Raw genomic sequence first — 26,141 nt, 5'->3', positions numbered from 1 at the left:
ACATTGGCAGTTGTTTTCCACAGCATCAATTAGAAATGAATTTGTGGCTGATGCAAGAGACTAAAGCTGGAAAAAGCCAAGTAGTGTAACTACCCCATTAGCCTTCAGTAGCATTTCTGTCACAGGGCCATCTGTAAATGATTAGTTGGGCAGGTTTAAAATATCTCTTCCCACCCCTATAAGCTATGACATAAGCACTGCTCCACTAAAACAAGCTGACTATGGGTCTGTCTTTCCTGCTGTCATAAATATAAAGGGAAGGGTAAACCCCTTTGAAATCCCTCCTGGCCAGGGGAAAGCTCCTCTCACCTGTAAAGGGTTAAGAAGCTAAAGGTAACCTCGCTGGCACCTGACCAAAATGACCAATGAGGAGACAAGATACTTTCAAAAGCTGGGAGGAGGGAGAGAAACAAAGGGTCTGTGTGTCTGTCTATAGTCTATATGCTGGTCTTTACCGGGGGTAGACCAGGAATGGAGTCTTAGAACTTTTAGTAAGTAATCTAGCTAGGTATGTGTTAGATTATGATTTCTTTAAATGGCTGAGAAAAGAATTGTGCTGAATAGAATAACTATTTCTGTCTGTGTATCTTTTTTGTAACTTAAGGTTTTGCCTAGAGGGGTTCTCTGTTTTTGAATCTAATTACCCTGTAAGATATCTACCATCCTGATTTTACAGGGGGGATTTCTTCTATTTTTTATTAAAAGTCGTCTTGTAAAAAACTGAATGCTTTTTCATTGTCCTCAGATCCAAGGGTTTGGGTCTGTGGTCACCTATGCAAATTGGTGAGGCGTTTTATCCAACATTTCCCAGGAAAGGGGGGGTGCAAGTGTTGGGAGGATTGTTCATTGTTCTTAAGATCCAAGGGTCTGGGTCTGTAGTCACCTAGGCAAATTAGTGAGGCTTTTTACCAAACCTTGTCCAGGAAGTGGGGTGCAAGGTTTTGGGAAGTATTTTTGGGGGAAGGACGCGTCCAAACAGCTCTTCCCCAGTAACCAGTATTAGTTTGGTGGTGGTAGCGGCCAGTCCAAGGACAACGGGTGTAATACTTTGTACCTTGGGGAAGTTTTGACCTAAGCTGGTAAAGATAAACTTAGGAGGTTTTTCATGCGGGTCCCCACATCTGTACCCTAGAGTTCAGAGTGGGGGAGGAACCTTGACACCTGCAAAATTAACATGGGTGATTGTCACCCAGGTCTGAGCACCTGGTTTAGCCTAGTCTGAGTGTGAGCATCCACACTGCAAAGCCCTACCTGAGTTATTGCATCTTAACTGGTGTTGCACTCACCCATGTGTATTGTTAGGACTTCTGGGGGGCACATCCCATAGTTTCTTGTGCTGTAGTAAGATGAGCTGCTCTGACCGGCTCTTTCCCAGTTTAAGAGGACTTGTCTGTCCCTCTGGGCACGTAGGGATTGGAGGGAGGAGGGCAGGTGTTGGAGGACTATCAGCATTCCAGTGATTTTAGTCCCCACAGCAAAGTGAGTAGGCAGATTAGTAGCCCAGGAGAGAGCGGAATCCAGGTTCTAATCCATACCCCCAGCTAGCCCAGACTGAAAGCACTACTAAACTCATGAGTGGGTTTTGTGTGTGGGTTAGGGGCTGTACCCGAGTAAGAGCCTGAGATGACTGCAGTGAAGACATACTCTGTGAGGTCTGAACTCTCCAACCCCGCAAAAGATCTGAATCATAATTTTCTGTCTTTGAATTTTTGGTACAGTGGCTCAAACGACAAAATTTGGATCTGTGTCCAGATTTCAAATTCCCATTTCTGTGCTGCTGGGATTGTGTATTGGTTCTAGGTTATCTATGATCTTCCTGTGCTATGGCTTTCTACACAGCTCTCTCAAAAACTTTGCTGTACAAATGAAGTGTCAGTGTTATAAAACATCCCACCACCGCCATCACCTGCACCTTTCTGTCTAATCTGTAGAGGTCCTGGGTCTAGTCACCTATTTTTCTTTTCCTCTTTCTAGGAGTATCCACAGATTCCCTTTCACTTATTTAGGATGGGGTCCATTATCATGATTTACCAGTGCAACTCCAGTGAATGTGATTTTCTGGAGTATCTGAGAGAAGATTCCTCAGGCAGTATTGCCAAACCCAAGTGTGTCAGGCCCCCAAAACCATGAGATTGGCTTTAAAATCATGAGATTTTAAAGCCAAAGCAATAAATGTGGGCTCTTTCTTATTGACCTTGTCAGTGGTTCAAAAAGCCACCACTTACATTTATATTTTCAGATTCCTTCCACAACCATAAGGGCTAGAACTTGCTTTAAAATGAAAGCTGAGATTCTTCTAGAATCACATTACTTCAGGTGTTTAGACAAAACTGTTAAATATCACAAGGTTTGGGATGAAATCACTAATCTTATTTGTTTGTATAATTAAATACTAATATGCTGACAATTTGGAGACTCAGTTTTACTAAGGTGGCAGATGAATTAAGCACAGAATCCCACTTCCAGGTTACGAATATGAAGCATTGAAAAGCAGTCTTGCTTTAAGAAGGATTGTTAGCTCATTGAAAGATGCTGCAAGAGTCTCTCCCTGTACAGTCTGTTCCTGCCTTTGCCCTCATCTGCTCCTTTGTGGTCAAATGAAATGTTGCTAGTTGGAGTTTGGTGAAACTTTCTTATTTAACAGACTTAGTTGGAGGTGGTTTATAACTTAATTCCCATGTCAGTCTGGATGAATTCTGATAGATTCAAGCTGTCCTATAATGATACTCGTGGTGTTCTCTCCTGTCAGACAGATACAACACCAAATGGTGAGGCACCTCTAATGGGGAAAAAATAGGAGGTTGGAACTGGCAAAAAGCTCTGTCCTTGTTGATCAGCAGCATGCCACTCGTGTGCATTTGAAATCAATCAGCATTAGTCTCATGCAGTAGGCAGCCAGCCAAAGTATGTCTAGCTGCAGCAGTATCACTTACACAGGTTCAAAGGACATTGTTCAGGGTCTAAAAATAGATAAAGCCTGCTAACCAACTGTTTGTGTAAGCCTCTTCAAGATGAGTCATCCCACATGACTCTCTGAAACAGACTTTTTTGGGACTGTGGTGAAAGGATAGGCTGCTTGTTTAAAAAATCCATGTTGAATTTTTAATGCTTATGGTGGTAACTTTATCACGGAGGCCTATGCTTGTTTAGACCTGGTGAAAGCATCTACAGCTGATTGCCAGTTTTCTGGGTCACCCAGTCATCTCAAAAAGCCACTTTTTCAGCTCTTTACTGGTTTGATGGAGGAAACTTTTTCATTAAGATCTAGACTATCTTGGTGAAATCACAACAGTTTTGCTATTGTCAGCTTTGCCTCCATTGTTTCCATTATTTGCTTATCTTCGCTCATCTTTAGTGTCTTCATTTCCCCCACAATACGCCTAATCACACTTTCCAATATCAATTGCAACCAACTGTCATAAGACAGACACAACCTATGCTGCTCATAGCCCCCTATGCTGTTAGCCTCTCTGTGATTGAATTTAAGATCAGCAATTTGACGTCTATATACTGACTCTAGTTTCGTAAGTGTTATTACATTGCTCCAATTAGTGCTACTCCTAAAGTGTAATTTAAGGGAAAAAATAACTCTGCAAAAACATTATCAACTTATGCAATCTATCTTTCTTGTGGGAAACACAAGTTGTAACTACTCCATAACTCTGCGGTGGCAGTACATCTTTGAAAGACAGTTGGCTTCAGTTATACCTAGTATATCATCAGTTAAGTTCTGACTGCATAATCTTCACTACTTGTTGTTGTTTATATAGGAAGCACAACAGAGCTTAGGCTTTAAGAGCTTAGGCTGAGTTTGCAATGCTGGCAGGTAGGGGGAAAACATATAAATTTGACTTCTAGACAAAGCATATTTGATCTGCAAGTCAGGAGGAGAGAATATAGCCCCTCAATTAATGTTTAGTCAATTTTGTGATCAAAACTATGCTTGAAGGACTTACCTACTTCTCAGTTCTAGCTAGTTGGTAACCCCCTCACAGTATCTTAAGGGGGCTTGCAAGTGCTGGTTCAGATGACCTACCCCCATGTCATATCAGATAAATTAAGTTTTATTCCATCCCACAAAGGATGGAGGTGGTAAAGATGTGATGTGTATATAAAACACCCTCCTGCTACAGCCACTAAGGGGGTTAAGAAAGAGAGTCGATACTTCCTCAGCTATAGCAAGGTGGCAAATTCATCAATAGTAGGGTTAGGAGCCTGCAGACCAGGCAGAAGGAAGTGGCTAGGGATCCTGAAGAAGGATCTGCATTAGCTACAAACTGGCAGGAAGCAGGCCAAGGAGCTGAAATCTCTAGGGACAAAGCACTGTGAGCCTCTGTGAAAGGGGCTGGGAGGCAGCTGAAGGTAGGTAGTGGCCCAGGGAAGCAGTAGCACTGACCTTGAGGACACAGACCATAGCTGCTTAGTACAAAGTCCCTGAGCTGAACCCAGAAAAGAGGGAGAGCCTTGGTTCCCCTACCTGCACCAGGAAAAGAGCTTTAAAAAGCTCTTCTGATGCAAGGAGCAGTGAGCTTGGCGTGGGGGCTGAAGACCTGGAATAAGGTCATTGGACTTTGTGGATTCATTACCCCCCCCCCCCAAAAGGGGTGGGGACTATAAATGACCTGGCTGATGGGCTGAGTCGTGAGAAGGGGCAAACCACTGCAGGGTTGGAGTGGCTGACAACAGGGTGCTAGAGTTGAAGAGGCTGCAGTAAAACACCCAGCCAAAAAGGCACACACCAACCAGTGGGTGACCCTTCACACAAGGACAATAAAGGAAACAATAAGAGTTGTTTCCTCATATGAGCTTACAACACAGGACTCTCCAAACCAAAACAAGGTTCAGATATAGAAAACAATGACTGTAGAGTTTCCACAAACCCAGAGTGCTTTCTTCAACCTGGCCTTGCCAAGTACCAACCACTCAATGAAAGTAGGGGAAAAGAGATCAGTTTTCCAGGTCTCCCCATCCCCCTGTCCAGTCAATCACCAGTTTCTCCCAGAGGTGGGAAAAGAGAAACATCTCTCACCAGTATTAATGTAGTACACTCAAAGTCCTGACCAATGTAGTACATTTACAAAATGACCTTCACTGTGAAGGTAAAATTAATTAGGTTCCATATTTTTTGTGGATGGTGAAATGGCTGTTTCTGGGGAACAGAAAAGCACAAGCCTGCTTATCACTAGGACACTCTGGTTTCATTATCCCTCCCCACCCCTGGCACATGCCAAGCAGGGACATCAAATCCCTGTGTTCAGTTAAAACAAAGGGAAGTGTTTGACGCAGCCTCCATGTTCCCTCTCATTAATGGTGGGAATAAATAAACATGGAGTCATCAGACAGGGCAGAGTTCCTGTTGGGTATAAGTCGAACAGCCTGGGGAAAGAAGAATTGAGGGCTTTGGAGCGGAGCTGGAGCATAGAGCAGCTCTGGAGCAGTGGAGCTGCAGGTTTTTGCCTGGAGCTGGAGCGGAGCTGGAGCACAGCTCCAAAGCCCTGGAAGAATTTACACTGATTCTCAATTCAGCAGAGTTTGAGACTGATTTTCTTCTCAGTCTTCAGAATATTAAGAATAACCAATAAACAGAGCAGATGTCACCTTATTTTTAGGCTTTTATTATTTCCAAGGAAGTCTTTGATCCATAATTCAGTGTCATCTTTTCATTTAGAGTCCGCACATGAAGTGGTTTCTTGAAGAGGCGGAAAATGGCTAGTATTCTCAATGACTGTTCTTGAGATTCATGCCTCCAGACTTTTTACAGGTCTTGCTGGGATGTTGGCATTATGAGAATTTTCATAATGTTCAGGGCCGCTAACAGCATTTTTCATTTAGATGAAAAAGTCCAGAGGGTGGAATGATTAAAAATACAATGAGAAGTCTCGGCTCATTTCATGAAATAAAGCTGAGGTCATCTCATGATAAGTTAGTGGAAAGGTGTGTATGGAGAACTGCCAGCTCAAAGTGGAAAATTCCTAAATTATGTTCTGGCAGTAGCAGGGGGCTCATTTGAGGTCATGTATGGGGCAATTAGAAAGGAAATCCCACCAGGAATGTGGTATTGCCTTCTGAAGTTAGGAGATGGTCAGCTTTGTAAACATTGTGATAGAAGGTGATATTCTCTCTATTCCAAAGGCCTGCTCAAAGCCTCAGCATCACTCCAGTCCCTCTGAGCCCACAGTTTATATTTTCTCTGCTTTTTTTTTTTAAAGCAAAGGAAGTAGTTTAACATATTATGCTTACACTTATAAGAAAAACTAGATGAGACTGTCTTCGTTACAGGGGGGAAAAGGGAAGTTTAAGAGATGTAAACTACTCACAGCAGTCCCTCCTGCAATCCCTCTGTCTGCTCTGGGTCTGCCTGTCGGCATTGTGCTGCTGTCTAGAGAGAGGTGCATTTGCTTTCTTCTCTAAGCCAGTATTATCAAATCCCCTTCCTTGCTCAGAATCCAGGGCAGCTAACCTAGCTTTCCAAACCTGTTTTCTCCAGCTCCATACACACACAATAGGGGAAAAGATGGCCCACTGAGGAGAGGATTCAGAGTAGCAGCCGTATCAGTCTGTATCTGCAAAAAGAAAAAGGAGTACTTGTGGCACCTTATGCTCAAATAAATTGGTTAGTCTCTAAGGTGCCACAAGTACTCCTTTTTCTTTTTTGAGGAGAGGATGACTCTCTAATGATTAATAGGCACCTTTCAAAGGCTTAATGAGGTTCAGATATCACCTTTCACAGACCTGGTTGTACCTATTTAACAAGGGTCCTGACAGAAAACTCATGAAGCAATCAGGTAATGGAAATATGCTATTTGATGGTCTTTCCTGGCTATAATTTGAATTAGGGGTTTTTGAATGGTGGTGGGAGATCAGCTCCATGATTAACTAATGCAGCTAACCCAAACTGACGATACAGGCCTGAAAATCTGAAGCAAAGCACTGAGGCTGGAAGACCAAGGTAGATAACTGTCATGCAAGTCATTGGCTCTGTAAGAATGTGCAGTGTGAAATTAAATGTGGCTAGTAAAAAATGGGCACTTACTGGTGGAATGCTCAGTGAGATATCTTAAAAGGACTTATGGGAGCTGACCTTGAAATTGCTTATTCTTTAGTAATGATTCCAATGCCTGTACTTACTGGGGGGAGGGGAAGAACCAAAAAACCCTGATTTATTTATTTTTTTTAAATCTTCATTTAAGGTTTTCTGTCCTTGTTTAATGGGGTCTTTTGGTTCTGCTCTGTGTTGCTACTTTATTGACATGATGGGCTACCATGCCACTTACTGGTTGCTATATGAATAGAATATGTCCTATCTGGCTCTTACATCAAAATGAAATCAGATAATGAAGGATTGTTGAGCCAGGCCATTCAAAGTAAAATCCACTGGCATTAAACCACAGAGGCTAGTCTGCACATGCTCCTGGGAAGGAACATGTTTTCCACAAAGGATTTAGAAGAAAGCTTTTATCCTGTTGGCTCTTGATGTTTTGCTCACCAAGCTGTGTCGGACTCTGGAAATGAGCGTACACATAGTCTGAGAGGGAATGAATGATCTGTCTGACAAGTGAACACAGTGGCTCAATGAAATGTCGTTAGTCTTGGCCATATCTGTGACAACAAATGATGTGACTATAAATATTAAGCCCCATGGTCAGCTGGACACCAGTGACAAAGGGATGAGTCAACAAATTTTAAATTCTGACACGCCAAGCTCAAATTGTTTCTTACAACGCTCAGACAGGTTCCTTTCTGTCCGCTTCATGACAGAAATTTTGTTTTTTCAGCCTGAGGATGATCACTCTTTGCAGTTCTCAGGTTGGTAGATAAATAAAGGTTGGAATTATTCTTGCAGATAGTTTAGTAGAAACAGGAAATCTGGAAGGCTAGAAAACCTTTGTAGCCTAATCTTCAAGGGAGGAGGCTAAAACCTGAGCCAGCAACACACTAACATTTGAGTAGGGTTAGTATGCAAGGAAGTCATGATTTTTGATCAGATTATTAGTGTGTAAGAAATAACATGCTAGCCTTACTAACTAATAGATTTCTACTTCTATGGCCACAGCTTATGCAGAATTCCTTTTGTTCATATCCATATTGTATCTTTTGGGGATGAAATCCATAGGAGTTTTTGTATGGTATACTGGACTGCTTAGGGAATATAAAGCCTTTCTCCATTAGGCCACTGACTTACATCCCATTCAAATTAGTAGTGACCAAACCCTTTTACCACAGAAGGACTGTTCAGTGGCTTATGTGAAATAAGTTTTGTGGTCTGAGTTAATTTCCTTCTGAAGGTGGGCCCACAACACTTGAAAACAAACAAAACCCACCCTAAACATCACTGGCACCCTTGAGGACATTTGCAGCAGAGGGAAAGTATGGAATGTAAGTTGGCGACTCTCTAGTTCCCCCTAGAGTTCTAGATTGAGGCACCTAAGGGAGAGGAAAGGTGGGGGAACGTTTACTGGCCTAGCAGAGGTCACTGGTCTCCTGTCAGTCCAGCACCTTTCATGAGCTATAACTCAGGCTTCATTTCCAGAAGAGACTAGTGATTTTTACTGCCTCAGGTTTGGGTGGCCAACTTCTGACACCATAAAAGGGCGTGATTTTCAGAAAGCGCTGAGTGCTCCTTCTCTGAAATTCAGGCCTTTTTTTTAGGATGCCTTGAACTGAGTGCTGCAAGATCGAGTTGCCCAAACTTCTAGTCACTGTTGAAAACTGCATTCTTTAGCCTTTTTTTTTAAAACCTAAAAGGAAATTGCCTTCCTTTTACCACTCACATGAAATGTTTGTCATTTAGGGTAGTTTTTAAATAGGCTTTTATATGCCACTACATTTGTATGGCTGCATATCAGAACGTTTGCAACTTGATTGGACTTCAGAGGCTGAAGTTCTAAATATGCTGAATGAGCTGGTGGGATTTCAATCACTGTGTCTTGCAGAGGGAATTGACTAAGATAGCAGTGATTGTTAGCATTTATTGAGTGCGCGAATAACAGGTCTCTGATGTGAGTCAGTGCAAAACACTATTAAATATTAAAATCTATATAAATAGATATTTTAATGAGGTCATAGTTTCTGCCCCTGCTCTAATCCTCATAAAATATGATGTGAGCTGAAGCTCAAAGAGGAGAAGCTGGAAACTTAAGCCTTTCCAGACTGGCAGTAAATAAGTGACAGGAAAATGGATTTAAAATACTTGAAACAAGGGCCATAACAAGCAAAAAGAATTATGTATGGTAGAAGAAATAAATGCTTCAGTGTAAGTATGCTTGAGGTTTGAGCTGCAATCCTTTTCCACTGCATGCATGTGATGAAGTCAGCTGTAGCTCACGAAAGCTTATGCTCAAATAAATTTGTTAGTCTCTAAGGTGCCACGAGTACTCCTGTTCTTGCAATCCTTTTTACATGTGCAGAGTGTATTTGAACAGTCTGTGCAGGAATGCCTCTGGCATTTTGAAAACAATGTCTCTTAAAGATAAACACATTTTCTCTGAAATCTGTCCCCTTCTGGTAATGTAGCAAACACACTTGTTGCTAGTGAAAGATCCTGCAGAATAAGGGGGCACTTGCAAAAACCATAGCTAGTGTTTGCAAGCCATGTACATTCTGCCCATCTGAAAGAGGAGTGTTGCTGGGTGGTTTTAAGTGAATGTAATGCTAATGAAGGAGCTGGGTTCACAGAAATTCTCTGTTCACAAAATAGAGTGCAGGCAGCTGCACAGTAAGACAGTCTTCTCTTCATGCCCACGAAATACTTAGCCTCTCTGCTACAATGGGCAGCAAGGGGACAGCGGTGATTAGTGGTGGTTTTGGTGATGTGGGCACCTCGCCATGTGGAACTGAAATGAGACCACAATTCCTTTTGTACTTAGGCCTTGCCTACACTAATACGTTGCACTGCAGTAATTTAAACCAATGTAATTGTACTGGTGCAAAAGGCTGTGTGGATAGTCTTATTTTGGCATGTTTCAGTTTTGTTTCAGCTGACTAGGAACAGATTTAGCTCCAAAATAAGCCATTCTTATGCTTGTCTAAACAGGAAAGTTGTACTGATTTTAATTTAAAGCCTGAATTTAAATTAGGGCTGTCACCTAATAGTGATTTTTTTTAAAAAAAAAATCACGATTAATTGCAGTTTTAATCACACTGTTAAACAATACAATACCAATTGAAATTTATTATATATTTTTGAATGTTTTTCTACATTTTCAAATATATTAATTTCAATACAACACAGAATAAAAAGTGTATAGTTCTCACTTTATATTTTTATTACAAATATTTGCACTATAAAAATGATAAAAGAAATATTTTTCTATTCACCTCATCCAAGTACTGTAGTGCAATCTCCTTATCATGAAAGTGCAACTTACAAATGTAGATTTTTTTTTTTTTTTTTTTTTGGTTACATAACTGCTCTCAAACAAAACAATGAAAAGCTTTAGAGCCTACAAGGCCACTCAGTCCTCCTCCTTGTTCAGCCAATCACTCAAACAAATTTGTTTACATTTCCAGGAGATAATGCTGTCCACTTATTTACAATGTCACCTGAAAGTGGGAACAGGCATTCACATGGCACTTCTGTAGCAGGCATTGCAAGGTATTTACGTGCCAGATAAGGTAAACATTCATATGCCCCTTCATGCTTCGGCCACCATTCCAGAGGACGTGCTTCCATGCTGATGACGCTCATTTAAAAAAATGCATTAATTAAATTTTGATTGAAGTCCTTAGGGGAAAATTGTATTCCTCCTGCTCTGTTTTACCTGCATTCTGCCATATATTTCATGTTATAGGAGTCTTGAATGATGACCCACAACATCTTGTTTTAAGAACACAGCAGATTTGACAAAATGCAAAGAAGGTACCAATGTGAGATTGCCAAAGATAGCTACAGCACTCAACCCAAGATTTAAGACTCAAAAGTGCCTTCCAGAATCTGAGAGGGATGAGGTATGGAGCATGCTTTCAGAAGTCTTAAAAGAGCAACACTCTGATGCAGAAACTACAGAACCTGAACCACCAAAAAAGAAAATCAACCTTCTGCTGGTGGCATCTTACTCAGATAATGAACACAAACGTGCATTGGTCTGCACTGGTTTGGATTGTTGTTGAGCAGAACCCGTCATCAGCATGGCCACATGTCCTCTGGAATGGTGGCTGAAGCATAAAGGGACATATGAATTTTTTACGCATCTGGCATGTAAATACCTTGCGATGCTGGCTACAACAGTGCTATGTGAATGCCTGTTCTCACTTTCAGGTGACATTGTAAACAAGAAGCGGGCAGCATTATCTCCTGGAAATGAAAACAAATTTGTTTGTCTGAGCTATTGGCCAAACAAGAAGTAGCACTGAATGGATCTGTAGGCTCTTAAGTTTTACATTTTTTATTTTTGAATGCAGTTATTTTTGTACATAATTCTACATTTTTAAGTCTATCATGATAGAAAGTGCAATACTTGCATTAGGTGAATTTAAAAATGGTATTTTGTTTTTCACAGTGCAAATATTTTTAATAAAAATAAACTGAGCACTGTATACTTTGTATTCTGTTGTAATTGAAATCAATATATTTTAAAATATAGAAAACATCCATAAATGTATTCTATTGTTTAACAGCATGATTAATCATGCAATTTTTTTTAATTGCTTGAGCCCTAAAGATTATTTTTGCCTTTCAGACCATTTGAACCAGAAACCTACCAGACCAGGCAACTGTCATGGTCAATTGCTTGTTCTATCCAGTGCTGCTGGGAGTTTGATTGTGTTTCTGAAAGCTCTATCCCACCCTTGAAAGTAATTCTTACGGGGGTTTATATGGGAATGGAGCTGTTTAGGGTACCAGAGGGTGCAAAGATACTTAGCAGGGGATTTTTAGACTGACAAGCCATATCTACACTCTAGCATGTAGTGTAGATGCTTCCTAAGTCAACAGGAGGGTTTTTTCCATTTATGTAGTTAATCCGCCTCTCTGAGAAGCCTCCATCAACCTAGCCATATCAATACTGGGTTAGATTGACCTAACTACGTGCTCATGGCTTGACATTTTTCACAGCCCCAACTGACCAAACTAAGTCAACCTAATTTTTAAGTGTAGACAAGGCATCCTGTCTCTTAGCTGCCTCCAAATTGCCAGTTCCTTGCAGCAGTGTTTTTCCCCAGGAATTGAAATTAGGCGGGGGTATTGGATTATACGGGGTGAGGGCAAGGGTGACGGCTGACAAGGGGTGAGCCCATGAGGCTGTCGGGCACGATAGTAAAAACTGAAATGTTTTGCGACCATTTTATTATTTCACTCATGTTTTAAAATCCTGACACAAATTAAGGTTGGCTACTCAAGCCTACTCTGAAGCACTAAATCTACATCCTTCTTGGTTTCTCATAATTTTGCTCAACTCTGTTAATGAATTTCTTGAATGCAGTGCATTCATCTTGGGTGGCTTCTCGTGTGTCCGGTACTTCCAGTCTTTCATGATATGCTCATGGTCAGGCAGAAGGCGACTCCTTTCAAAACACAAAATCCTATTCAATAAGGAAAAAGACTGTAGCTGTTGTGACTGGGGGGAAGGGGGAGGCGGCCCAGAGGGCACTGCTGGTGCTGGGTGCAGTGTGCAGCGGGGCCAGCAGGCTCCCTACCTGGCTCCATGCCTCCAGGGAAGCAGCAACATCCCCTTCCCTCAGCTCTTAAGTGGAGGTGTGGTCAGGTAGCTAGCTCTGTGCAATGCCTCTGCCCCGAGTGCTGGCTCCACAGCTCCCATTGGCCAGGGACCATGGCCAATGGGAGCTGTGGGGGTGGGGTCTGCAGGCTGAGGCAGTGTGCAGAGACCCTTGGCCACGCCTCCGCCTAGTAGCTGAAAGAGATTCCCACTTCCGGGGAGTCTCCCCCAGGTAAGCGCCACCCAGAGCCCTCACCCCCTCCTGTGCCCCAGTCCTAAGCCCCCTACCACACCCAAACTCCTGCTGCTGCAGGGGGAGGGAGGGCACCGTGGCCCGAGACTGCCTCCAGCCAACCACACTGGCCACTGCAGAGGTCCCAGAATGTCACGGAATCTGACCTCCGTGACAAACTCTCAGCCGTGGTGGTGGTGATGAAGAAGTTGAAGTCAAATCTTCATTCATTTATCATATGCTATTCCATTCTGTTCAAATTCTCTACTGTCCTGATCACATAGCAGCCCCATTGCTGGTAGTACCTCACTCCAGTCAGCTGTCGGTCTTTTATAAGACATGCATCTGTAAAAGGTACAGAGAGGTTGAGTAGAATCCAGAAGTTGCTGTTCTCGATTTGTAAGAATCAAGTCTCTGTACTTTTTCAGCTGGCTTAAACGCTTCTTGTCCTCTTCACTTAAGGATTCAGTATGAGTGCCTCTATTAGTCAACTTCTGAACTGAAGTATTTGCTTCTTCCACTATGTTTTCCATGGATATCTGATTGATCCAAGCATAGCTTCTATTGCTGGACAGAGATATACTGCTGTTGTAGCAGATGCCTGGATGGCATTGTTAAATGACCCAAGTGATTTCAACAGTAGACTTATGAGAGAGAATGGCAATAGTCTTCTCTGAACTTAATAACAAATGTAGTCCACCAGCCTCACTACTTAAATCCATCCCATCTCCGGGGGTTTCCTTCCAAAGCCAATAATAATGGTTGCAGCCATTTTAAGACAACAGCCAAGGATTGCTCAAGAGAAAGCCAGCAGGTTTTCCCAGGTCGGACTTCTTTGAACTTCAGTCCCAGTGTATCTTCTATTTTTTCCCAAGACATTTAGTCCTTTTGGACTCTTCTTGGAAAAAAAGAGTATAACAAAGACATTACATTTATTGCTTTTTTAATGTCTCTTTTTTTGAAAATTTTGCAGCTCGTACTAGTGCTAGTTAGAGTAGATGGCCTCTGCAGCGTGTATAGGAGAGATTAGGGTTACACTTTTCCCTGAGTGAAGCTTGTACTCCACCATGTTTTCCAGCAAAGTTTGCAGCTCCATCAAATGCACAAGCAGCCATCTCTTCGGGGTTCAAATTATAAGCATTTAACTCTTCTAAGATGTCACAGATGCAGCCAATGTCTTTTATAACCTGAACATCTAGAAATGCATCTAATGGCCTATCACTGACATCAAGATAATGTATGCAATCACTTAATACTTGGCGTCCATTTGCATTGGTGCATTCAGGCCATGTACGCACGTTTTCTAAATGCGGTGAGAGTTCTTCACTTTTTCAACTGCTGAGTCTTTCGCTGTTGCGCTGCATGCTTCTAACACAGTCAGTTGAGTTTCTTGCAGAAAGATAGTGAGCATTTGCTGGTCTTGGTCAGAACCAGTGTCCAGCTTCAGGATTAACAAGTGACAATGCACTTAACATTGGCCTCTAGTTTATAGTATGTGGTATCTCTTGCTTAAATAGAAAGTATGTGACAGTCATGTTTGCATAAACTGTGTTTTCTCTCCAGCATTCTGAATAGCCTCATTAAGAATTTCTAAAATTTGGCTTTGACAGTGATTGGCTTATAAAGTTTTCTGCACGCCGATGCAGTCCAGAGGTGGTGTGTCTTGCATCCTTTCACATAGGTTGTCAGCATTGGTTTGCTGATCAGTCTGGCAAATCACTTTTACTATATAAATCCATAGTACACCTACATCTTGAATACTGAGTGCAGTTCTGGTCACCTTATCTCAAAGATGTATTGGAGTTGGGAAAGGTACAGAGAAGGGCAACTAAAATGATTAGGGATATGGAACAACTGTAAGGCGAGATTAAAAAGACTAGTACTTTTCAGCTTGGAAAAGAGACAACTAATGGGGGATATGATAGATGTCTATAAAATCTTGACTGATGTGGAGAAAATGAATAAGGAAGTAAAAAGAAAAGGAGTACTAGTGGCACCTTAGAGACTAACCAATTTATATGAGCATGAGCTACAGCTCACTTCATCGGATATTTACTCTTTCTCATAACACAAGAACTAGGGGTCACCCAATGATATCAATAGGCAGTAGGTTTAAAACAAAAGGAAGTACTTCTTCACGCAACACGGTCAACCTGTGGAACTTTTTGCCAAGGGATGTTGTGAAGGCCAAGACTAACAGGGTTCAAAAAAGAACTAGACAAATTCATGGAGGATAGGTCCATCAATGGCTATTAGCAGGATGGGCAGGGATGCAACACCATGTTCTGAGTGTCCCTAGCCTCTGTTGGCCAGAAGCTGGGAGTGGACGATGGGCGATGGATCACTTGATGATTGACTATTTTGTTCATTCCCTTTGAAGCACCTGGTATTGGTCACTGTCAGAAGACAGGATACTGGGCTAGATGAACCATTGGTCTGACCCAGTATGACCGTTAAGTTCTTATGTAAAAAGTAATTTATGATTATAATGTTTAGTACAGAAACTTCCCAAGATAATGACCTCTCAATAGTGAAGATATGAGATAATGACCTTGGCAAATAATGCATTTAAAAATATTGCCTACTAGGAAATGTGTATATTTATATTGGTTTCCAGGTCACAAATCTAGCATTCTGGAGCAAAGTCACTAAAACATAGTCCAACAAACAAATGTTCCTTTTATGTGCCCCACCTTCTCCCACCACCACAGCCCACCTCTGTTGTTCTTGGTCAGTGGAGACCCAGAGTTCACAGGTGCTTTCATGACACAGCTCAGTCGACCTAACTTTCTAGCATAGACCCAGCCTACGCCTCACAACCTCCTATAAGGTAAGTGATTTGGTAACAGAGCTGGGAATAGAACCCAGGAATTCTGATTTCTTGGTCCCTTGCTTTGACCAGTAAACCACACTGATATAGTAAATAAAGGGTCCAGTTATTAAAAAAAAAAAAATTGTATATCCTTATCGGGGCAGTACTGACAGCTGATAAGTACTGAGAGCTTTGTTATAGGAGCACAATAGTTTCATGCAGTACTAATCTGTGCCATGCTTGCTTTTAGTAAAATAGTTGTATGTATTAAAAAAAAAAATCAGATTGATGATGATCTTGTGGCAGTATACCAGGAAATAGCTCTTTGTCAAGTGTGAAATATAGGGAAGGGAGTAACTGCACTTTGTAGAGTGAAATAAAATATGCTGGGAAACTGGATAAGCATTAGTCTGGCCCCAGACTATCTGGTACGATGAATCCTACCAGACCCCACAAGCTGAGGATGGTTAGGTTACATTAGTACTTCTGTGAAAGACTTCTGAGGACCTAGAGGTGCAGCAGGAAGTGGTGATAGTCATTGAGATGTGATACTCTTCTCTGAGAAAATGCTGGAACCATGCCTGTGCTCAAGGGTGCTGAGTGGCTAGAGGTGTTGGATGAGATGTAGAACTTAGGTCCTGACTGTTCTAGCTTAGGTAGGATAACCAGAAATCTCCTCTTCCCTTGTATGTGTGTTGCATGGCCTTTTCCCCTCCATTATTTCCTCCCTGTGGTCACTCAGGAAAAAAAAATAGAGGCTAATTTGACTAAAAGTTCAAGTTTCCAATGAATGCTCTTTCAACAGGATGTCATTACACAACAAAAATCCTCTGGAAAATTGCTTGAAAGGTTTTTCAGCTCCCTAATTTTGTTTAGAATGTTCTCAGGCCCAACCCAACGATCTATGAGAGCAAGCACACTCTCCCCACCTCTCCTTCCTTCCTACGCTTTCTTTCTGTGCGTGCACTTGCTTGCTGCCTGCCCAGTTTAATTTCATCAATGGAACAGGGAATCTTTGTACAAAGAGCAGACTGTGCACAAAGTAAGAGCTGCTCCTTAATCCCTTCTTCTCCTGTGTGGGGTTTGTATGCCCCATCACAGCCAAAAATCCAACATCTCTGACTGGAAGCTCCTACTCAGATCAAGCACTCATCTCTTTTGGGGTGATGACTGATTATTCTGCAACCCTCTTTTCCTGTTCTTCTCATCCCCTCTGTTACCTTTTCTCTTCCTGCGACACTCCCTGTTACTTTTCTCCTTACTTTCCATTTTTTGCATATATGTCACTAATACACTGTCCTCACTTCTGTCCACTACAGCTGCTCAAATCAGTTGCCACACTTTCTGAGCCATATGAGCCTAGTACTTCCATTCCTCCTCCTGTCCAAGGGACATCAGAAAATAGCTGCTACTGTTTTGTATTTGTATTGGAGTTAAACACTAAAAAAACAAATAACCCCAACAACACAGTAACGGACAATCCTTCTGCAGAAGAGTCTACGTTCTAAATAGACAGACAAGGATGACAATGTGTGGGAGAAAGGGAGAAAAGACATCTCCTGAATTCCAGCCCAGTGCCTTAAAGCCCATCCTTCCCATAGTGTGGAGAGAAGGATATCCCGCCTTCTTTACCCTCATTACTCTGAGCACTTCTCATCTAAAAGGGCCATGTGACTTCCTAAGGGTTGGGATGTTAAATCTGCTATCCTGGCCAAATGCATTAAGTACACTCTTTCTACTTGAATACATTGTGCAGTTTCAATTGAGTAGTGTACTCTATTTCTTTTCCAAAACCCCTTTGTGGTATTGTTGTTAAACAGCTGCCTGTTTCACTCCAGCAGTGAGTAAGTAGTCCCTGCTAGTATTCCTGCCCTACCCCACAGAAGTGCTGTGAGGTTTAATTATTTGCAAAGTGCTTTGAGATCCTTTGATGCTAGCTAAGGTGCTACAGGGCCACAGTATATTTTTATTTCACTATACTTGTCTCAGTACAGTTTCTCTTTTATTTACTTACAATACGTGAAGTTGTTTAAAGGTCATGCTGCTGGAATTGTTCTTTGCCGCAGCCTAGAGCACATTGATTTGCCAGCTTTCTAAGGGCTCCCTATGCCTGCTGTGAGCTTTCAATTTCCATAGTGATGTGCTTAGCAATCATTACCATGTGCAGGATTAATTTCACATTCTAGATACAGCAGCACTCAGTTTCACACTGACTTCTTATAGTCTATTCAGTTGGCTACATTTATTTTCTAATCTATTGTCTGATATTATTCTTCTTTCTTTTTCCTAGTACTTTCTGAAAGGATACGGAATTGTGCCTGCCCTTTTATTCACACTAGAGGATTTTTATGTAAACAAATTGTTCTCCTTCCCCACATTCACACAACTTGGGGAGATATCTTCATGGCATGGGTTCTTATTGGGTGTTGCCCCTAGCCACCCTGGTGCCCACATACCCAAGCCTTTTTACGCAAGTTTGGTGCTTTCAACCCAGGGTGAGTTGGCACAGTTGGGAGCATTCGTTAAAGTCTGTGTCCCACTTTCACTTGGGCTAGTAACCTACCCACTTAAGAGTGAGGATGCAGGCTAAACCCTCCTGCATTGTCTGTCCTCCAACACTTTCCCACAATTCCCTCTGTGGCCAGAAGGACAGACAACTTCTCCTACAATTCACTTGGAAAGAATCCTAGTGCCTTAGTTTACTGCATCACTAAGAACCATGGGATGCCTCCCCAGAAGGAGTGCAGCATCCATGAGGACATGGTAACATGGGTAGGCCTTTGCAGGGTGGCTGCTTGCTGGTTAACTCAGGTGCTGGTCATGTGGGCTAACTCTGCAGTGAAGACCTGCTCTTGATGGCTAGCATAGAGAAGAACTCTTAATTTCAACAAGCAACTTGAGGCTACAGACTAAACCAAACCAGCCTTTTAGTGGGCTTCCTGTTTCTGCTGCGTAGGCACTCATCCTCCAAGGCACAATGCAGTTGACACAATGATAGCATTCTACCATGCTCGCTATTCAGATAGCAGTAGCAAATTGTCATAATCAATTATTGACTATGTGGATCAGCCATTGGAGGGGATGAGACACACTTTGCCATTGATTTCACAGCCATTTGTTGAGAACAGAGGGATGTTGAGACTCAGAAATCCTTGGGTTTCATGCCAGGTTCTGAAAAGGGCCTCTCCTTCTCAAACCTGGCTCTGTCCCAGTCCTGTCAGAATCTAAATATTTTGGTTTCTGGATTAAATATTTGTCTTCACCTGAAAACCTTTTAACTTTCAGGTATAGTTTTCCAACAAAATATCAAAATATTCCACAAAAAGCAGATGAGACTTTTTTGTGAAAAAACCTATTTAGTGAAAAAAACCTAATTTTGTTCTAAAATACAGATTAGATGGAAAACTTTCAACCAGCCCTTTTGATGACATAACTGCTTTTCTGTTCCATAGTGCAATACAAACGCCTTCTGGAATGTAGGGATAGACCTTCCCTTAGAAAATTGTTTTTGATGGTTGAAGAAAAATTTGAAAAGGGCAACCACAATTAAAGTAAGTTAGCCAAAAACCAGGAACAATATTGTGAAAAATATGGATGTCAATTTTTTTCTATTCACAGGGTGTGAAATGGACCCATTTTCTGTCTTTTCAAATTTTTTTGTCAGTTTTTGACAAACGTTATACTTTTTTTGTGAAAGGTTTTTGTTTTTTGGGAATACTTAGAAGCAAATAGCCTTGATGACACATTTTGGTGCCGTTAATGGTTTGTATGGGGCAAGACTTTGTTTAGAAGATGCAATTCAGGAGAATGAAGAGAGGCAAGGAGTTTGAAGACTGTAAAAAGTAGAACTCCGCCATTTAGAGAGGATTTTGCAGATATGACCCAATAGGAATAAATAGCCCATGGATTAAAAACATTGTACATAGTTAGGTCTTACACATGAAAGCTCACATTTTTGGGCTGGTGATCTTGTCTCATGTAGAAGTCTCTTATACTGCAAATAAAAAGCATCTGTGTATACTGTGTGTCCTACCAACTATTCATTGCTTAAACAGTTTATCTCCCTCTTCCTCACTTAGACTACTTTATATAATTTTTAAATATGCTTCTAAATAACTTTGTCCTTTTTAAAATTGCATTCTTATCTGTTAATTGTGTAAAATAATGCAACAGGTTTTTTTTAGTTTTTTGGCCTCCTTCCCCAGGAATATCCTTCTAGTGTGGTGGCCATAGAGTGACTTGCTAATGCTCTGCACCCACAGTTGCTATAATTTTGTATTGAAATTTTTATGTGGTGTTTGGCTGTGATGTGCTACGGAAAGAATAGAGGGAAATTAGATTGCATTTGACGTTCAGTTGTGTGACAATTTATGAGCCAAAGGATAAACTACAAGAACAAACTATTTTGAGGCAATTCCACTGTCACTTTAAGATCCCCTATTGTTTGTTTCCAGCAATAGCCAGTATCATGTCCTCATAATATTCAAGAGCAGATGCAGCTTTAAAACTATTTATTTACAACTTTTATTCTGTGCAAAAAATGAAAGTGAATCCGGACTCTGTAGCATAGTTTCCTACAGTTTCATTCAAAGTGCTGGATTCCATCATGCATATTTTTATGAGAAGGAACAGAATGTGAACTGCAATTTGTAGCATTTTAGTGTTCTGTTTTTTAGTTTTGCCTCTCCATATTGTGGGAATGCAAAATCCCACACAAGGTTTGGCACTATTGTGTGAGTGAAGTATGAAAACTGTTTCAAACTACCTTACTCCGAACCTGCCTCTCTTCCCAAAAGGAGCCGTAGGAGCAGGCGCTTCTGTTTCTTCATTTGCAAGCACAAAAGGATCAAAAAAGTATTTGTCTCCATATCTTTGTTGTAATGATCCAGAAGAAACCTCTCAAATCCTTATTGGAGAGTTCAAGAGCTGGTTAACTTTGGCTCTGTGTTTGTTTTATATAATAAACACTGCCCTTTTTTTGTGTCACCAATATGCTTAGAACAGCCTTCCCTTCTCCCCACAGCTTAACCTAAGGAGATCATGTTTTCAAAATCAAATACCAAGACACTTTTTGTGGCAACATTTCATAAGTCACAGAATAGTCATAAAAGACAAACTACTTTGTTAAAAGAAATGTATGATGATGTCTCTTCTGAAACAAGAGCAACACCTACATATGTCTGAGTGGAGGTTTTCTGACCAGTAACTTAGAGTTCTAGGCATTAACATTCTCTATGAGCAAAAAATAGCTTTGTTGACTCAAAACCCATTATTCAACTTTCCACTTCCAACACTGTTCATCTCACTGAACACTCATTCCATTGGACTGTGTTCCTGCTATAACACAAGCAAATTCTACTCAGTGTAGCAATATATATTTGATGGCCAAACTCTGTCGTATTAAAATAAAAAATCAAACATTTAAAAAAATCTGAATATTTCAGGTGTCCTGAAATTTCCTCGAACTGGGATATTGTATGAGAAATTAGGATGTGTGGTCCCTTTAGTCCAGCCATCTCTCTCCTCCTTCAAATCCTTTTTCAAAACTTCATCTTTTAACTAGTAGTCCACCATTATCCTTTATACAAATGATCCCCATTACCTTTCCCACACCTGATCTTGACAATTTTATTATTGTATTAAAAAACCCCAAAAGGCCATCATACCAACAACTCAAATGACTATATTCCCACATATGAAACATCATAAATCGCACCTCTTTTTGTCATTCCACTAATCTCCCCTTCTCCCTTGTTGGTGTTTCCTTTACGCATAATGTTACCTGTATATGTTGGATTGTAAACACTGTTGGACTTGCCCATGGCGTAATATGATGATGATGTTCTTTTCATGTTTTTAATGTAATTAAAATTGGAAAGTCAAGCCCTCAAAAGATAGAAAATGCCAGAATTAAGGTTGCCTGTGCAACTTTAACTCTGCCCTTGTGTGTATCCATTATTGTTAATTACATAACCATTGTTTTCCACAGACTCCCTGCCTCATTCCATGCACAGGGTGGACCGTGCTCTGGTAATGAATCGGGGCTGTCCTGAATAAGGCTTTTTTCCTGTAGGGCTCCTGCCTTATTTGTTGCAGAAGTTGGAAGGTGTGTAGTGAATGAGGAAGGGGACTGCAGGAAGAGATGCCTAATGCCAGGTATTCATAGTTTTAGTAACCTTGATCCCAGGGTGAAGCCCACTGCACACTTGCAGGCACCCTTGCTTGGGGAGGAGGTTCTGGGTTAGCAGCAAGCAGTGGAGTCTCTAGTCGTATAGCTCCATTGGAACTAGTGTTAGGCAAACACCTTGCAAGATGCAAGGAGTCTGAGGCTCACCTTCCCCACAATCCATTTCATGAGGGGAGGGGATCCCCATTTTCCTGATGGAACTATCTAGGGAAACTCCGTGAAAGTAGCATTGCTGATATGTTCTCCCTCTCCTCAGCCCCAGGTTTTTCCATGGGAGGGAGCAGTCTGTTCTTTAGTCATTTCTTGCATCTTTATTGGAGTCTATTATAGGGGCTTTTCCCCTGGACAGCTATTTTCCCTCCCTGTAATTCTTCACTCTGTGCTATGTTATTATCCTGGTCTTTTCATTCACCTGGAACTGAATCTCCCTTTTCTGATTGTGAGGATTTTGTTCTGCCTCTGTTGAGGTGGTATTGAATATTCCTTTTGGCTTGGTTTTTGCAGCCTTTCTTTGATCTCATCATGGTAGCTGATTGCTCCAAAACTGGCAAGACCTGATGTTGTCACTTATTTTGAATAGTTCCTTAGGAATACAGGATGTTGACAGTGGGCACTGCATCAGGAAACTTTCAACTGTTTGCCTAGTCTCTCCACGAGCACATTTGGGTCATTCCTCAGCTTCCACTTGGTCATTGTTGCCTCAGCTCTTGCTTGAGTTAGAATACACAAGCATTTTCATTAGAGGTCAGTGCCTGGAGGGAGTTGTTCTAAAGGAATGAGATTCTCCAAGATTATCTGATTTCCTACCATTTTGCTGCTCTGTAGCCTTCCACAGAGGTATTTTTGAGAAGAGATTTTCAGAGACAAAGTTCTTTCTGGATGTCAGTCTTTTGGGTGGTGTAACATGTTCATGCAGTAGATGTCTTGGATTGTATATCTGTTTTTGTTTATCCTTTACTGAAAGCATCATGCTTCACTGATGGTGATATAATCCCCAATGAGTAGAGCCCTACCAAATTAATGGTCCATTATGGTCAATTTCACAGCCATAGGATTTGAAAACTGGTAAATTTCTTGTTTTCAGATGCTTAAATCTGAAATTTCAGTGTTGGAACCATGGGGATCTAGGGTTGCTAGATGTCTGGTTTTCAACCAGAACACCCAGCCAAAAAGGGACCCTGGTGGCTCTGGTCAGCATTGCTGGCCGGGCTGTTAAAAGTCCAGTCAGCAGTGCTGCAGGGCTAAGGCAAGCTAGTCCCTACCTATCCTGGCACTGTGCTGCACCCCGCAGGCGGCCAGTAGGTCCAGCTCCTAGGCAGGGGGGAAGAGGCCTCTGCACACTGCTCCCACCCAGAGCACTGGCTCCGTACTCCCATTGGCCAGGAACCACAGCCAGTGGGACCTGGGGGGTGGTGCCTACAGACAAGAGCAGCACATGGAGCCTCCTGGCTTCCCTGCCTAGGAGCCAGACCTGCTGGCCACTTCCGGGGCGGAAGGCCTGCCTTAGCCCTGCTGTGCTGCTGACTGGAAGCCACCCGAGGTAAGCCCATGCCCCAAGCCCTGAGCCCCCTAAACACAGAGAGCCCCCTCCTGTATCCCAAACCCCTCATCCCTGGCCCCAGCCCAGAGCCCTCACCCCCTCCCACACAAACCCCCACCTCAAACTGCAGCCTCCTCCCCTATTCCAAATCCCTTGGCCCAACCCCCAGCCTGGAGCCCCTTCCCTGCACCCCAAACCCCTCATCACCAGTCCCACCCCAGAGCCCCCACCTCCAGCCAGAGCCTGCACCCCAAACCCCTGCTCTAGCCCAGTGAAAGTGAGTGAGGATGGGGCTGAGTGAGCCACAGAGGGAGGGGGAATGTAGTGAGAGGGGGCGGGGCTGTGGGGAAGGGGGCAGGGCCTCAGGGAAGGGCGCAGAGCTAGGGTGTTTGATTTTGTGAGATTAGAAAGTTGGCAACCCTAGGCAGTAACTCTTTGTAGAGTTAGGGTCTTTGTGGTGGTTTTCCATGTTGTGCTGTAAGCAAGACGCGAGAAGTAATTCTTCCGCTCTACTCTGCACTGATTAGGCCTAAGCTGAAGTATTGTGTCCAGTTCTGGGCACCACATTTCAGGAAAGATGTGGGCAAATTGGAGAAAGACCAGAGAAGAGCAACAAAAATGATTTGAAGGTCTAGAAAACATGATCTATAAGGGAAGATTGAAAAAATAGGGTTTGTTTAGTCTGGAAAAGAGAAGACTGAGAGGAGACATAAGTTTTCAAGTACATAAAAGGTTCTTATAAGGAGGAGGGAGGAAAAATCCTTCTTAACCTCTGAGGAGAAGACAAGATACAATGGGCTTAAATTGCAGCAAGGGAGGTTTAGGTTGGACATTAGGAAAAACTTCTTGTCAGGGTGGCTAAGCACTGGAATAAATTGCCTAGGGAGGTTGTGGAATCTCCATCACTGGAGATTTTTAAGAGCGGGTTAGACAAACACCTGTCAGGGATGACCTAGTTAGTACTTAGTCCTGCCATGAGTGCAGGGGACTGGACTAGATGACCTCTCGAGGTCCCTTCCAGTCAAGCGATTCTATGAGTAGTGCAACCACTTTGGCCTGCCTCCACAGCCTGGGCATCTACGTGGTCTCTATGCAAGCATTAAGGTCAAGCAGCCACATCTATGTTCTCATCCCTAAGTGGAGTAATATTTCATTAGACATACCATTGAGTCCAGTTGCCTTTCCACATTTCAGAGTTTTCATGGCTATTGCTAGCTCCGTGGTGTTTGAGCGGCTCATTGTGGACTGTTCTATCTCTGAGGAGTAAGTGAAGTTCCTGCTTGAGTATTTCACTTTGCATTGTGGGCTGGCTTACCATTTAGCTGGTAGACGACTTGGCTGGGAGAGACAGCAGTGATGTGCTTTGATTGCTGCCCATCAGGATTCAGCTTGTGCATGGTAGTCCAGGCTTTTTTGCTATTATGGCACAGGTTTGTTTCCATCATCTTCCTCCAGGCTCCAGCAGTCACATGCTCCGTTCCAAGCTCTCTCATAAGCATTTCCCCAAGCCCACTGGTTTCTTCACTGAAGGGATCCAAGTCAAACAGTACTGAATATTTCTTATATTGTTGGTTTGAAAGCCCGGTACATATGTCTGACATCCCCTTGGGTTGTACTTTTGGGCTGCCTTCCAAATCAGGGAGATAAATTCTCCATAGTGCTTGTGTGTTGGAATAATATTACAGATGGATTCATCCAATTCAGAAGTAAAGCCTTCCCAGTGAGCCTTTCAGAAGTTGCATCTTGACAGATACTTTTGTTTTCCTGGATTATACTGCAGCCTTTGTCACTTGCACTGATCTCTGCTGCAATTTTGGGATTGCTGCTAAGACCTCCCTTCTGAAGTGGTCTAGTCACAAGTGACAAAAGGTCAGAATTTTACCCCTGATTCTATTGTGTGCCAAGGTATATTTGTCCTTGAAGTCCTAGAGCAAGGTCAAGTTGGTTGTTGCTACTTGCTTCTCAACTTCTCCCCTATTGTTGGGGGGTATCCCCAAATGGTGCCGTGAATGTTGAAGTCACTTATGACAAGGCATGGTTTTTCTGGCAGGGGAAAATTTGGTAGGCCTTGCAAAGTGTTCACCCTGGTTTTTTAAACAGAAACTACTTCTTTTCAATTGAGTTCAATCATAAGTTCTACTGTACTATGGTGTTTCCAAGTGGTGTTTTTCACCAGTCTCCTGTCACATACAAGTAGTATGCTGCCACAGATGTTGCTTTCAATATTTGCAGCAATGTGAGAGCCAGGGATGTTTGGTGCTTTTGGCTGTCTCTTGCAAGCACTTGATGTCTGCTTTCATGACAGTATGTTAGCCTTCTGTGCTGGGAATCCTTCCACATTGAAACTGACAATTTTGAGTCCTGTCTTTTGGCTGAGGCTCTGAAAGGGGCTGTTTTTTGTTGACACCTGTCTCTTTTCTATTGCGGTCTCAGTGCATATTGTCAGATTGGATCTCTCCCATGGCTAGTTGAAATGGGAGAGGGACAAGGGGTCACAATGTGAACATATCTGATATGACCTCCATTGATTTTGTGCTAACGTACCTTCAAGCACTCCTCAGCCAGAGACTAAGCAAGTATTTATTGTAGCTCATTGTGAAGCTATTTTCAGATACTGGATTTTATATAATCATAAAAATTACATGGTTTAATTTATCCACAATTTCAAAGTAGCTTGGACTTAGTGATGACTCCCTTCCATCATATATTTGTTTGAA

General features: G+C 42.2%; 1 long non-coding RNA gene across 1 annotated transcript in view; it reads left to right on the top strand.

Annotated features, from left to right (window-relative positions):
• The first annotated feature begins 245 nt into the window (after window positions 1-245).
• The window catches only part of LOC311523345, a 124,163-nt gene continuing 98,267 nt past the window's right edge, over window positions 246-26,141 (top strand). Inside the window, exon 1 of the long non-coding RNA XR_014712321.1 lies at window positions 246-333. This is a non-coding gene — a long non-coding RNA (uncharacterized lncRNA). The remainder of the gene's footprint in view (window positions 334-26,141) is intronic.

This window comes from Lepidochelys olivacea, assembly GCF_965140295.1.
Source record: "Lepidochelys olivacea isolate rLepOli2 genome assembly, chromosome: 7".
In the NCBI taxonomy this organism is placed as follows: Eukaryota; Metazoa; Chordata; order Testudines; family Cheloniidae; genus Lepidochelys; species Lepidochelys olivacea.
The sequence above is the reverse complement of the archived record's forward strand: the minus strand, read 5'-3'. Positions and strand labels throughout refer to the sequence as shown.